Source organism: Aegilops tauschii, chromosome 7 (assembly GCF_002575655.3).
Source record: "Aegilops tauschii subsp. strangulata cultivar AL8/78 chromosome 7, Aet v6.0, whole genome shotgun sequence".
NCBI lineage: Eukaryota > Viridiplantae > Streptophyta > Magnoliopsida > Poales > Poaceae > Aegilops > Aegilops tauschii.
This window is the reverse complement of record NC_053041.3, coordinates 642,752,921-642,766,840: the sequence shown is the minus strand read 5'-3', so window position 1 is coordinate 642,766,840 and position 13,920 is coordinate 642,752,921. Positions and strand designations below refer to the sequence as shown.

Sequence of the window (13,920 nt, the reverse complement as noted above, 5' to 3'; positions counted from 1 at the left end):
GGGTATGGGCACTCCCCTTGGCAACTGCCAAGCTTGGGGGAGGTGCCCCGGTATCGTATCGCCATCACACTCCTATCTTTACCTTTTACTTAGTTCGATCCTTTTAGTAATATCTTGATCAAGTAGAATAAAGTTTTGGTATGAATTAGTTTTGAGTTTTGCTTTGTGATCTCTTTATGTAATCGAGTCCGTGAGCTATATAATAAAGATTAGTGTTGAGTCAAGGGCTTTGCTACTTTGCTATGATCTTGAGAAAATAGAAAGAATAAAAAAAATAAAGAGTTCATATTGATCTTATGGATAGTAATGACTTCACATATAAAGAGTATGAGGCATAAAAGTTGTTGAGAGTTGATAAACATAGTTTTGGTCATCGTTGCAATTAATAGGAAGTAATAAAGAAAGAGAAGCTTCACATATAAATATACTATCTTGGACATCTTTTATGATTGTGAGCACTCATTAAGTATGACATGCTAAAGAGTTGATGTTGGACAAGGAAGACAACGTAATGGTTTATGTTTTCTCAAATCTCAGTTAAAGTATATTGTCATGGATCTTCCTAACATGTTGAGCTTGCCTTTCGCCCTCATGCTAGCCAAATTCCTTGCACTAAGTAGAGATACTACTTGTGCTTCCAAATATCCTTAAACACAGTCTTGCCATGAGAGTCCACCATACCTACCTATGGATTGAGTAAGATCCTTCAAGTAAGTTGTCATCGGTGCAAGCAATAAAAATTGCTCTTAAATATGTATGACTTATTAATGTGAGAGAAAATAAACTTTATACGATCGTGTGATATGGAAGGAATAAAAGCGACGGACTGCATAATAAAGGTTCATATCACAAGTGGCAATATAAAGTGACGTTCTCTTGCATTAAGATTTTGTGCATCCAACCTTGAAAGCGCATGACAACCTCTGCTTCCCTCTGCGAAGGGCCTATCTTTTACTTTATGCCGTTTATATTATGCAAGAGTCGAGGTGATCTTCACCTTTCCCTTTTTCATTTTATCCTTTGGCAAGCACCTCGTGTTGGAAAGATCCTGATACATATATATATATATATATATATATATATATATATATATATATATATATATATATATATATATATATATATATATATCCAATTGGATGTAAGTTAGCATGAGCTATTATTGTTGACATCACCTAAAGGTGAATACGTTGGGAGGCGAAACTATAAGCCCCTATCTTTCTCACTGTCCGATTAAAACTCCATAACCATAAGTATTGCGTGAGTGTTAGCAATTGTAAAAGACTATATGATAGTTGAGTATGTGGACTTGCTGAAAAGCTCTATTCTTGACTCTTTCTAATGTTATGATAAATTGCAATTGCTTCAATGACTGAGATTATAGTTTGTTAGTTCTCAATGAAGTTTCTGAACCATACTTCACATTGTGAACAGATTGTTACTTGAGCATAAGAAATCATATGACAAAATCTATGTATGTTGTTGTTATGAGAATGATCATGATGCCCTCATGTCCGTATTTTATTTTCATCGCCACCTCTATCTCTAAATATGTGGAAATATTTTTCGATATCGGCTTCCGCTTGAGGACAAGCGAGGTCTAAGCTTGGGGGAGTTGATACGTCCATTTTGCATCATGCTTTTATATCGATATTTATTGCATTATGGGCTGTTATTACAAGTTATGTCACAATACTTATGGCTATTCTCTCTTATTTTACAAGGTTTATCACGAAGAGGGAGAATGCCGGCAGCTGGGATTCTGGCTGGAAAAGGAGAAAATATAGGAAACCTATTCTGCACAGCTCCAAAAGTCCCGAAACTCCACGAAAGTCATTGTTGGAATTTATAAGAATTATTGAGCGAAAGCACTACCAGAGCGGGCCCACACCCTGGCCAGGAGGGTGGGGGCGCGCCCTCCCTTACTGGGCACGCCCCCTGTCTCCTGGGCCCCCTGGGGGCCCTCCGGTGCCCCTCTTCTGCTATATGAAGGCTTTTACCCTGGAAAAAAAATCATAAGCAAGCTTACGGGACGAAACTCCGCCACCACGAGGCGGAACCTTGGCAGAACCAATCTAGAGCTCCGGCGGAGCTGTTCTGCCGGGGAAACTTCCCTCCGGGAGGGGGAAATCATCACCATCATCATCACCAACGATCCTCTCGTCGGGAGGGGGTCAATCTCCATCAACATCTTCACCAGCACCATCTCCTCTCAAAACCCTAGTTCGTCTCTTGTATCCGATCTTGTATCAAAACCACAAATTGGTACCTGTGGGTTGCTATTAGTGTTGATTACTCCTTGTAGTTGATGCTAGTTGGTTTATTTGGTGGAAGATCATATGTTCAGATCCTTAATGCATATTAATACTCCTCTGATCATGAGCATGAATATGCTTTGTGAGTAGTTACGTTTGTTCCTGAGGACATGGGTGAAGTCTTGCTATTAGTAGTCATGTGAATTTGGTATTCGTTCGACATTTTGATGAGATGTATGTTGTCTCTCCTCTAGTGGTGTTATGTGAACGTCGACTACATGACACTTCACCATTATTTGGGCCTAAAGGAAGGCATTGGGAATTAATAAGTAGATGATGGGTTGCTAGAGTGACAGAAGCTTAAACCCTACTTTATGCGTTGCTTCGTAAGGGGCTGATTTGGATCCACTAGTTTAATGCTATGGTTAGGTTTACCTTAATACTTCTTTTGTAGTTGCGGATGCTTGCAATAGGGGTTAATCATAAGTGGGATGCTTGCCCAAGTAAGGGCAGTACCCAAGCACCGGTCCACCCACATATCAAATTATCAAAGTACCGAACGCGAATCATATGAGCGTGATGAAACTGGCTTGACAATAATTCCCATGTGTCCTCGGGAGCACTTTTCTCATTATAAGAAATTGTCTAGGATTGGGCCACCTTGCTGCACTTTATTTACTTTCATTGCTTGTTACCCGTTACAAATTACCTTATCACAAAACTATCTATCATCTACAATTTCAGTGCTTGCAGAGAATACCTTACCGAAAACCGCTTGTCATTTCCTTCTGCTCCTTGTTGGGTTCGACACTCTTACTTATCAAAAGGACTACGATAGATCCCCTACACTTGTGGGTCATCAGCGCCCCCGGTCGTCGCAGCTCTCCTAGGTGGCTCGCAGGCACCACATTCTAACCGCCACATCAAGCAGTTCTGCCGGCGAGTAGGCGCCACTCAGGAGAGCTCGAGGGCTCCCCCGGGCTGGGCGGCGCCCAAGGCCGACCTCACCTTCAGCCCCAAGGATCACCCCTCCGCCACGACGGGAGCAGGCGCGCTCCCAATGCTTTGCACCCCCACCGTCTGCCATGTGGCGATCACCAGAACCCTCATCGACGGTGGAGCCAGCCTCAACGTGCTCTCCCCGGTGGCGTTCGGCCTGCTCCACGTGCCGCCCAACCGGCCGCGCCCCTCCAAGCCTTTCTCCAGGGTCTGCGGCGGCTCCACCAGGCCCTTGGGGCAGATCCGTCTCCCTGTCACCTTCGGGACCCGCAACAACTACCGCACCGAGCTCATCGACTTTGACATCGCCAAGATCGACCTGCCGTACAATGCTATTCTGGGATACCCGGCCTTGGCCCAGTTTATGGCTGCGACCCACCCCGCGTACAACCTCATGAAGATGCTTGGCAGCAACAGCGTCCTCACGGTGGCGGGGGACACCAAAGGCGCGCTGCAGGCCCTCAAGCTCGCCTTCAGGACAGCCGCGTCTGCGCTGCCCCGCGAGAAGAAGGGTCAGGAGGCCCCAGAAGCAGCGCCGGCCAAGAAGAACCAGTTGTTCTCCCAAGACCGAGCCGAGACGAAGCAAGTGCAGGTCTGTGAGGATGGGACGACCAGCGCCACCTTCACCATAGGGGCTGGCCTCCCTCAGGATCAAGAGGAGGCATTGATCAAATTTTTGCGAGCCAACAAGGATGTATTCGCTTGGGAACCAAAACACCTGGCTGGGGTCCCAAGGGGGATAATCGAGCACCACTTGAGAGTATGTCCAAACGTGCGGCCAGTGAAGCAAAAGGCTCGCCGCCAGTCCGCCGAGAAGCAGGCCTTCATCGTCTAGGAAACCCGTAAGCTACAAGCCGCAGGGGTCATCAGAGAGGTATGGTACACAGAGTGGCTGGCGAACCCAGTCACTGTCCCCAAGAAAGGAGGGAAGGAGCGCATGTGTGTCGACTTCACCAACCTCAACAAGGCATGCCCGCAAGATCCCTTCTCGCTCCCTCGCATCAACCAGATCGTCGACTCCACCGCCGAGTGCGACCTGTTGTGCTTCCTGGATGCCTTCTCCGGCTACCACCAGATCAAGATGGCCGTGGAGGATGTGGAGAAGATGGCATTCCTCACCCCATGCGGGGTGTACTGCTACACCTGCATGCCCTTCGGGCTGCGTAATGCCGGGGAAACCTTCCAGCGGTTGATGCATATCGCCATGGGTTCGCAGCTCGGGAGGAACAGAGAGGCCTATGTTGACGATATAGTGGTGAAGTCTCGGGAGGCCAGGACCCTGATAGAAGATCTGGAGGAGACGTTTGCCAGCCTGCGCAACGTGGATCTCCGGCTTAACCCCGAGAAGTGTGTGTTCGGGGTCCCTTCCGGCAAGCTGCTGGGCTTCTTGGTGTCGCACAGAGGGATCGAGGCCAACCCGGAGAAGGTCAAGGCGATAGAGGGCATGAACCCCCCGTAGACCCTGAAGGAGATGCAGAGCTGGTGGGCTGCGTAACCTGACTTGGGCGTTTCATTTCCAAGCTGGGGGAGCGCGCTCTCCCGTTTTTCAAGCTGATGAAGAGGAAGGAGCCATTCGAGTGGACCCCAGAGGCAGACGCAGCCTTCCAGGACGTCAAGAGATATTTGATCAGCCCGCCAGTGATGGTGGCACCGTGCCCTCTCGAGCCCTTGGTGCTCTATCTTGCAGCAACCCCTCACTCAGCCAGCGCCGCCCTGGTGGCTCTAAGGAAGGAACGCCCGACCAAGAAACCTCAGCAGGATGCGCAACCGACAAGCAAGGCGCAGCACCCTCAGGGCGAGGCATCTGGAGCCTCGACCAGCACGATGGTCGACATTCCTCCTGAGGCCACGATTGATCCCGTGGCTGTCAAGGCTCCCGAGGGCTGGCCTCGTGAGGCCATGGAGGACTTGTGCCCTCGTGAAGAACAAGAGTCCGCTGATGCCTCCCCCCTCGTCAAGCACCCTGTCTACTTTGTCAGCACGGCACTGAGGGAGGCCCGGGCGTGCTACCCCATGCCTCGGAAGCTCCTGCTCGCACTTCTAGTCGCCTCCAGGAAACTGCGCCACTACTTTCAAGGCCACCCCATCAAGGTTGTCTCAGCATACCCGCTGGAGAGGGTGCTCCGGAGCCCGAACGCAGCCGGGCGAGTTGCTGAATGGAACATTGAGCTTCCGGCATTCAATCTTGAGTTCAGCACCACGAGGGTCAACAAAGGCGCGGCCCTCGTGGACTTCATGGCCGAGTGGACTGATGCTCCTGACCACGGAGTAGGCGAGGACTGCTCCCTCCTGCCAGGAGACGAAGAGCCGGACGGGTGGATCATGTACTTCGACGGGGCGTTTGCGCGACAAGGCGCAGGGGCGGGGGCCATCCTCATCTCACCCACCAAGAACAAGCTCTGTTACGTAGTGCAACTCTGCTTTCAGCAGGGCGAGAAGGTCTCCAACAACATCGCAGAATTCGAAGGCTTGCTCGCCGGGCTCAGGGCCGCGGCCGCGCTAGGAGTGAAGCGCCTCACCGTCAAGGGTGACTCTCAGCTTCTCGTCAACTTCTCCAACAAAGAGTACACGCCTAAGGATGAGCACATGGAGGCGTACCTAGAGGAGGTGCGCAAGATGGAGAAGCGGTTCATGGGCGTGGAGCTGCAGCACGTGCCGTGCGGAACGAACAATATGTAATTGGAAAATGCTACTGTGTATTCAAAAAAGTTTTCAAAATATGTACTTTTTAAAGTGTACATCATATATTTGAAAAATGCCCAAAGTGTATCAGAAAAATGTTTCTCGCGTGCTTTAATAATGTACATTGTATACTGAGAAAAAGTAGACATGAGTTCAAGAAACCAATAAAACCACAAAGAAACAAAAAAGAAAAAAACCAATGAAAACAAAGAAAGAAACAAAAAACAAATACAATGGAAAAGGAAAGGAAAGCCAAAGTAAAAATGAAGAAAGAAAGAAAAAACGAGAAAAACCAATGAGAAAACAAAGAAAACAAAAGAAAATAATGAAGAAAAAAAAAACCAAAGAAAACCAACGAAAATACAACAAAAAACGAAAGGAAAGGACCGGTCGAATGTACAATAATGGCTATGAGCGGCAACGACTACCGCGCTAAATTGGAGAGCCCGCTAGTGTGTCGCCCGTAGGCGGTTCTTATTAGGAATCAGTAAGGGCGGCACATAGTTGTCGTGCTCTCAAACTAGCGATCCCTGTCTTATTAGCACCGAACCCGGACTCGGTCTCCAACAGGGCATGCCAGATTCCTGGGCTGGGCTCTCAAGATTTTAATAAAAACCCAAACTCATATGACAAAGATGGGGTCGCTGGCCTCGGCTAGATTTGGACGTGGTTGGTGGCAGGACGTGTCCGTGATGTCTGGTGGCTGGCTTTGTTGACGTTTACATTTCTTTTGTTGTGTGTTTCATGCCATGTTAACTGGGATACACGCACCATCAGGCCAATTTAAAGACCATAAGGCATGAACCATATCATCGCTAACTGCCCTCCGGGCTAGTTAGTGAGCCTCCTTGTTTGATCATCTCATCTCATGAGTAAAGGAGATAGCTTCGAACACTGCAGTTAGAGCAACTACAACAGCTCTTATATCCACACAAAAACTACCGTTTACGGTAAGTTGGAGCCAAACAAGGCCTCCAACCATTCCCGTAAACCCGATTTTTTATGGGATCCCGTAAAATTTCACGAGCGCAACGCCGAACAACCGTGCTTGGCCGCCGGAATGGCCATCGCCACCGCCGGAATGGCCATCGCCACCGCCGAAGGCCCACACCGCTGCGTCGACACTCCTGTGTCGCCTCCTACCCAGCCCACGAGGTCGGCCGTCGTCGCCATTGCTCCCGTGCACCGGACCACCCTGCATTGCCGCCACCGCCACACGCTGCACCACCGCCCTGCCTCGTTTCATACCCTGCATGCGAGGCCGACCGGCGCCACCACGCGTCACTACACCACCGCTCCCATGCGTTGGACCGCCCTAAGCCGTCGCCGCCCTGCCCCGCCCCCTACTCTACCTGCGAGGCGACAGCCACTGCCGCCATGTGATACCGCCGCCACTCATATGCGCCATTTCCACGCGCTGCCTCTAGCACGCACCACTGCAGGTGCGCCTCTGCCGCTCACCGTCACACCTCTATGACTGATTTGTGGGCCCTATGCTTTTAGTTGAAGTTTTTAAATTGAAAATGGAAAAATAAATATTTTATCGGATGATGATTACAGGGGTTGAGAAAAGTGGCCTTTAAAAAACTTCCTACCACCACCGTTGCCCCTTCCATCGGTAGCTCACCTGCAGCACCTCCTGCCCCCCGCCTTGCTCTGTACTCCCCCCGTCCGAAAATACTTGTCATCAAAATGAATAAAAGGAGATGTATCTATAACTAAAATACATCTAGATATATCCCCTTTTATTCAGTTTGATGACAAGCATTTCCGGACCGAGGGAGTAACTGTAGGCACCGCCACCAGTGGGCCACGCCGCTCACCGGTGCTATGGCTCGCAGAAAGGAGACGGCGCAGGGAGACCTTGGCCCTTCAAGTTCCGATGATCGCGCTGGGGCTGGCATCAAAGTTAATTCGAGGTCCAAGGCGGGAGATCCGTCGCCTTCGTCTTCTCCGATTCAGGTGAGCCTTCCTATTGGGGAGTGATTAAATTGTGGAACAGAACAGACATTGTAGATTTGCTGGCTTTGATGATTCTTAGAACGCTCACAAGCTATTGATGAGATCTCGAGAGATATTTGTGCCCATGTATTATTTATCAAATTGGATTCTCCAACAGTTTTGCCACAAAACTTCTCAAGACTGATCTAAAAACAGAATCGCCATATTCTAGGCGAGAAGTGGTAACTATGCCTAGCACACTATCTGGATTTTATCAGTTATAAAGCTGTTGACCCTACAAAGTTGGCCTGGTAACTACAATTTCCCACAAACATTAGCCATCTTGTCAATTTACGCCATTTTTTTGTTCAAAATGATGTCCACTCCAGTGTTCCGGAGGTTGGAAAGATAAAGTGTTTACAAGAGCTAGCTGAAAAGATTTTGTATCAAGAAAGAGAGTGTTGGATTAGAAATTAGTGAGTTGGGGAAGTTAACAGAGCTTGATGAAACAAGGATATACCAAGAGTTACGAGCAGAAATCCAGCGTAACAACAGTTTATACTTTCAATGGCTTAATTTTTTTCCACTTCATTGAAAAAATTGCATGCTGAAATATGCAGTCCTTTTGCTTCTGTATGTAGAATTTTCAGGTTAGGAAGAAGGCCAAGGCCCTGAGCTACAGTTCTAGACCTGATTGGTTGAAGTAGCATATGTGTTACAGTTTTACACAGTATACTTTGAAGACCAGGGTTACACGTGACGCCTGGTCAATCGATGGACCTGAAGGTGAATACCCGTTTTCTTGTTTGTATGTACTATATAGAAGAATCTCACCAAGTGAAAATCGATGAACCTGGAGGTAAATGCAGTAGTATACAGTGTAACAAAACGTAAATAAAATGGGTATACTCAGCATGTATCAATTGATGGTCCTTGCGTTGTTCATAGGATGTCAGCTGTTGCGCTTGAAGTACATAATTATAACACGAGCATGCAGTCCGGATGCTACGCTTGCTAATAGTATTGAAGACATTATCTATTTTAAATAATTATTTTGAAACGAAAAATATTAACTTCAATTTCGACGCTACATCAAAGCATGTATAGTAGTATAGAGTGTACTATGATCCACGTAACCAGTTCTCATGGCATAAAAAAGAAACGTTGGTGCATATTTAATTATTTTTAGATAATAAGAGTGATTGTTACTGTATATGGATGTTCAGTCTTGATTCAGTGTGGCAGGATGGTTCAGGTGTTTGACTGGTTTTATTTTTGGGCACCTTCGCGTTGTCTCAGGATTGTAATTTCAGAGGTATCAGTAGTTAGGTTGTGCGTCCTAACCAGTTCTAAATTGAGGGTTGTAAATTAAACTAGGGTGTTTTTCCTTTGTTGCAAGCTCAGCGATGCCTGATTTTGAAGAACAGCTTGGGAGCTTTTGTTCTTTATGTTCACCTAACTCCAATGGAATCAAGAACCATTATGATTTTATTTTACTTTTGCAGGTCCTAATCAATTGATTTCTAATGGCCTTGGATCTTGGGAAATGCCCCTTTTTATATCTATGAAGGAGGTCGTAGCACGTGAGTGGTCAGACAAGACAGAATAAAAATAGAGCAAAGTTTGTAGATATGTGTTGTTGCAAGCGATTGGCTGCATTATTGATGTATTCAAAAGGTATGACAGTGACAACAGGTGGGAAAAGGCTTCATTCATTACCTTGGTATATACTCCCACCGTCCCAAAATAAAAAGTTGTCAACGACACTTATTTTGGGACGGAGGGAGTATATGCTTCTACCTTTCAATATGCTGATTAGTACTGCACATGTAAGTGCACTTACATTTAGCAAGACATAGAAATGGAAATCTTGTTCTGCTTGAGCATGTATTGTTAATTGTCCACCTCACTATAGTTTGTCGGGTAGTAAAGTTATTCCGTCAGTTGTTTGAACCTAGCTGCCATGCTGCCTCCTTTGTCTCCCGTATAGATTCTTTTAGTCCACTTGGCTGCCAAGTTACCTCCTTTGTCTCCCATAGAGATTCTTTAGTCCACTTGACTGCTGTTCTCTGAATCGTCCCATTCATGCTCAAACATAGTACATGTTAAATATCCCTTCATTTCACCGGTAAATCAGCACCTAGGTACCTTAGTTTCAACTTTCAAGCATGGAGGAGCCCCTTGTTGACAAGACAGGAGAGGAGAGCTTGGTAGTGATTGAGGTGAAGAAGCAGTTGTACCTTGCCGGGCCTCTCATCGTCGGAAGCCTCCTACAGGATGTGGTCCAAATGTTATCCGTCATGTTTGTGGGTCATCTCGGCGAACTCGCTCTCTCGAGTGCCTCCATCGCAACCTCCTTCGCCGGCGTAACTGGCTTCAGCTTGTTGGTATGACAATTTTTTTTTCCTTTTTCCATTGATCGATGCACCAATTTAATTGGACCTCCTGGACATCATCATCAACTTCAATGCTTGCATTGAATTTCAGTCTGGCATGTCGAGCAGCTTGGACACGCTGTGTGGTCAAGCCTTTGGAGCAAAGCAGCACCATCTTCTTGGCATCTACAAGCAGAGGACAATCCTTGTGCTCACTCCGCTGAGCGCCGTGGTTGCCGTAATTTGGGGATACACCGGTCAGATCCTTCTATTGTTTGGACAGGACCCTGAGATTGCCATGGAAGCAGGGAGCTACATCTGATGGTTGATTCCGTCGTTGTTTGTATACGGTCCGCTGCAGTGCCATGTTCGATTCCTGCAGACGCAGAACATGGTTCTTCCGGTGATGCTGAGCTCGGGCGTCACAGCACTGAACCACATCTTCGTGTGCTGGCTGCTGGTCTACAAGCTTGGTCTAGGCAACAAGGGTGCTGCCTTGGCCAATACAATCTCCTACCTCACGAATGTGTCCATCTTGGCTCTCTATATCAGGCTCTCCCCGTCTTGTAAGAGCACATGGACGGGGTTGTCGACGGAGGCATTTCGCGACATCCTCGGTTTCTTGAGGCTTGCCGTCCCATCTGCGCTCATGGTTTGGTGAGTTTGATGTCTATATGCTATATGTCGCAAGTGCAAATTTGCCATCTCCAGTTGATTGATTTAAGTAATTCCATCTGACATGCATATATTTTTACACGAGCAGCTGGGAGTGGTGGTCGTTTGAGCTAAACTTGAGGCATCAGTACTGTCAATCAGGTGAGCCCATGAGGCGACATATTCAAGCATGGCTTATTTCATTTCATACTACTTGGTTTGCTATTTTCTCTTTTTTGATAGTAACATGCAGTTGAATTTCTTGCAGTTTGAATACTATCTTGTTGGTATTCAGGGTCCCATATGGGCTTAGTGCTGCTATAAGGTCAGCTCAAACTCATAAGCCTTTAACTATTATACAAAATAGAAGCTGATATGTATCAAATCCTTTATCACTAGTAGAAAAAGAGGCTTCCATACGCCCCCATTAGTCCCTAAAATAATCGAACCGTGACTAAAGGGGTCTTTAGTCGCGGTTCGGGAGGAGGCCCGCGACCAACTATCTGGGCCCAGCGCGCGCTGGCGGACGGGAGGGGCTTTAGTCCCTTAAGTTTTTTATATGAAAAATCATCTACTCGAAAAAGTTACATCCGAATTTAACAGGGGGAACCCCGTTAAACATTTTTAGAATCCTCAAAAACCTAACAGAAAAAAAGATACGGGGCTTTTAAGATCTGGAGAGGCAAAAAAATTTAAAAAAATTCAAATTGTGGTCAAACTGTGGTCAAACAATGGTCAAAATAATTATTCTAGAATATTAGTGTTACTAAATAATTATTTCATTTTTTTAAATTTTGGTCAAATCTGGTCAAACTGTGGTCAAACTGTGGTCAAACAATGGTCAAACTAATTATTCCAGAAATATTAGTGTTACTAAATAATTATTGTTTTTTAAAACAATAGTTTCAAACTCAAACAGTGAAATATGTCACTTCATGCTCAAGCTAAATTCCTGAGGGTTAATAGAATTGACATCCTACTATTGTCAGGAAAATAACAAGTGCAGACTTGGAAACGAGGGAGAATAGAACCCGGAAGTTAAGCATGCTCAGGCTGGAGTAGTGAGAGGATGGGTGACCGTCCGGGAAGTTAGATGATTTGGAATGATGAGGGGTGATTAGAGATTAGAGGATAAATTGAGCAGTGATGAGGGGTGGTGATTAGAGATTAGAGGTTAAAATAATTCAGAAATTTGAAAATAAAAAAAAATTAAAAAAATTCGCAAAAAAAACCAGGTTTAAACCTGCGGAGGAGGCCTTTAGTCCCGGTCAGCCACAAGAACCGGGACTAAAGCCTTTAGTCGCGGTTCGTAAGAGGTGCAACCGGGAGTAAAGGCCTTTGCGAACCGGGACTAAAGGCCTTTTTTCTACCAGTGTATCTACGTACGTAGCACCCGTGTGTCAAATGAGCTAGGTGCTGGGCGACCAGATGCAGCCCGTTTAGCGACGACCCAGGTGATCATGGTCCTGGGTGTTGCGTCAAGCATATCAGTTTCTCTTGCTATCATTTTGGTGCGCAATCTATGGGGGTATGCATACAGCAACGACAAGGAAGTGGTGGAGTACATATCAAAAATTATGCCAATTATTGCCGTGGCATTGTTGTTTGATGACATGCAGTGTGTTCTTTCAGGTATTGTAAGGAAGATCCTATAGTTTTCGTACATGCTGCAAATATAAGGTTATTAATTGGCACGTTTTACAGGTATTGTTAGAGGCTGTGGCTTTCAAAAGATTGGTTCCTATGTCAATATCAGTGCGTACTACCTCGTGGGCATCCCAGCGGCTCTATGTTTTGCCTTTGTGTACCATCTTGGTGGAGTGGTAATCAGTAGTACTATTTTACTACCCTTATATATGGCCTTATCACTAGTACTTTTACTATCATCTTTGTGTTCACTTGTAGTATTTCTCACTTGACATAACAAGACCTCCATGTAAAATATGTTAGGGGCTGTGGATGGGAATAACCTGCGCACTTGTCGTGCAGACGGTGTTATTCATGTCCATTACTCTGCGCACCAACTGGGACAAAGAAGTAAGACCACCAAATATTATCTGTTTTGTTCGCTCCTCATTCACCTTACTGCATGCATGTCCCATTATCTTTAATTTGTGTCGTTGCTTATTTTGGTAGGCTTTGAAGGCCAGGGATAGGGTTTCTATTACCTCCTTTCCTCTGGACTTGGCGACATGAGGACACAGAATTAAGGAAATAAGGAAACGACAAAGAATTCGTCGCAAAAAAACGGTGCTTCTTGTCCATGTCACCGGCCGTATATTACTAGACAATTTTCTTCATGAAAGAATATAATGGCAAGAAAAGTGTGGTGAGAGCTGCTAGTCCAGTTGTGTTGTGAAATCCCGCACGCAAGAATTTTTCCAGCAAGTGGCAAACATTGAAAAAACATGGCATCAAAGACAATTCAACATGGAAAGGAGGTTTTGACTTGTATTTTAGCAGAGTGATGAAGGGGTGAGTTGTTTCTTTCTTGGATAGCTTGAAGGAAACAGATGCTCCTTTCAAGAGAATGGGGCTCTGTACTACGAAAAAACGCCCGTCTTCTACGGCTATATGATAAATGCCTCGTTTTACTTTGCATGTTTGTTTTGACATATATGATATGACCAATTTTACTTTGTCCATTTGATAATTTTCCTGTTTTAATTTTCACAAGTTTCTCTCTCTAATCTGACATATCTAACCTCTCTCCTCTCTAATCTCACATGTAACGACCGTTTTACCCCCACCTTTGTTTCTCTCTTCTTTTGCTAACTGTTCATGTGAAATTTGTTTGCATGTGAATATCATGTTTCATTGCTCACAAATATTACTGTCACGTATTATAGAGTTGGTTTAGAAAATGTTGGCAAATTCCTACAAATCCTGGCATATTAGTAACCAAGATCTTCCAATCAGGAATTTGGATAAAACTTGTACGTCCCACAAAATATGAAAATATCCATAACATAAATCGTATTATTGTGATTATACTTTTCAAATTTTACCCATTC

The 13,920-nt window shown here is 45.7% G+C and overlaps 1 pseudogene; it reads left to right on the top strand.

The window, feature by feature from the left end:
- Positions 1-9,862: 9,862 nt before the first annotated feature.
- Positions 9,863-13,537, top strand: LOC109766620 (protein DETOXIFICATION 16-like; annotated as a pseudogene).
- Positions 13,538-13,920: the final 383 nt, after the last annotated feature.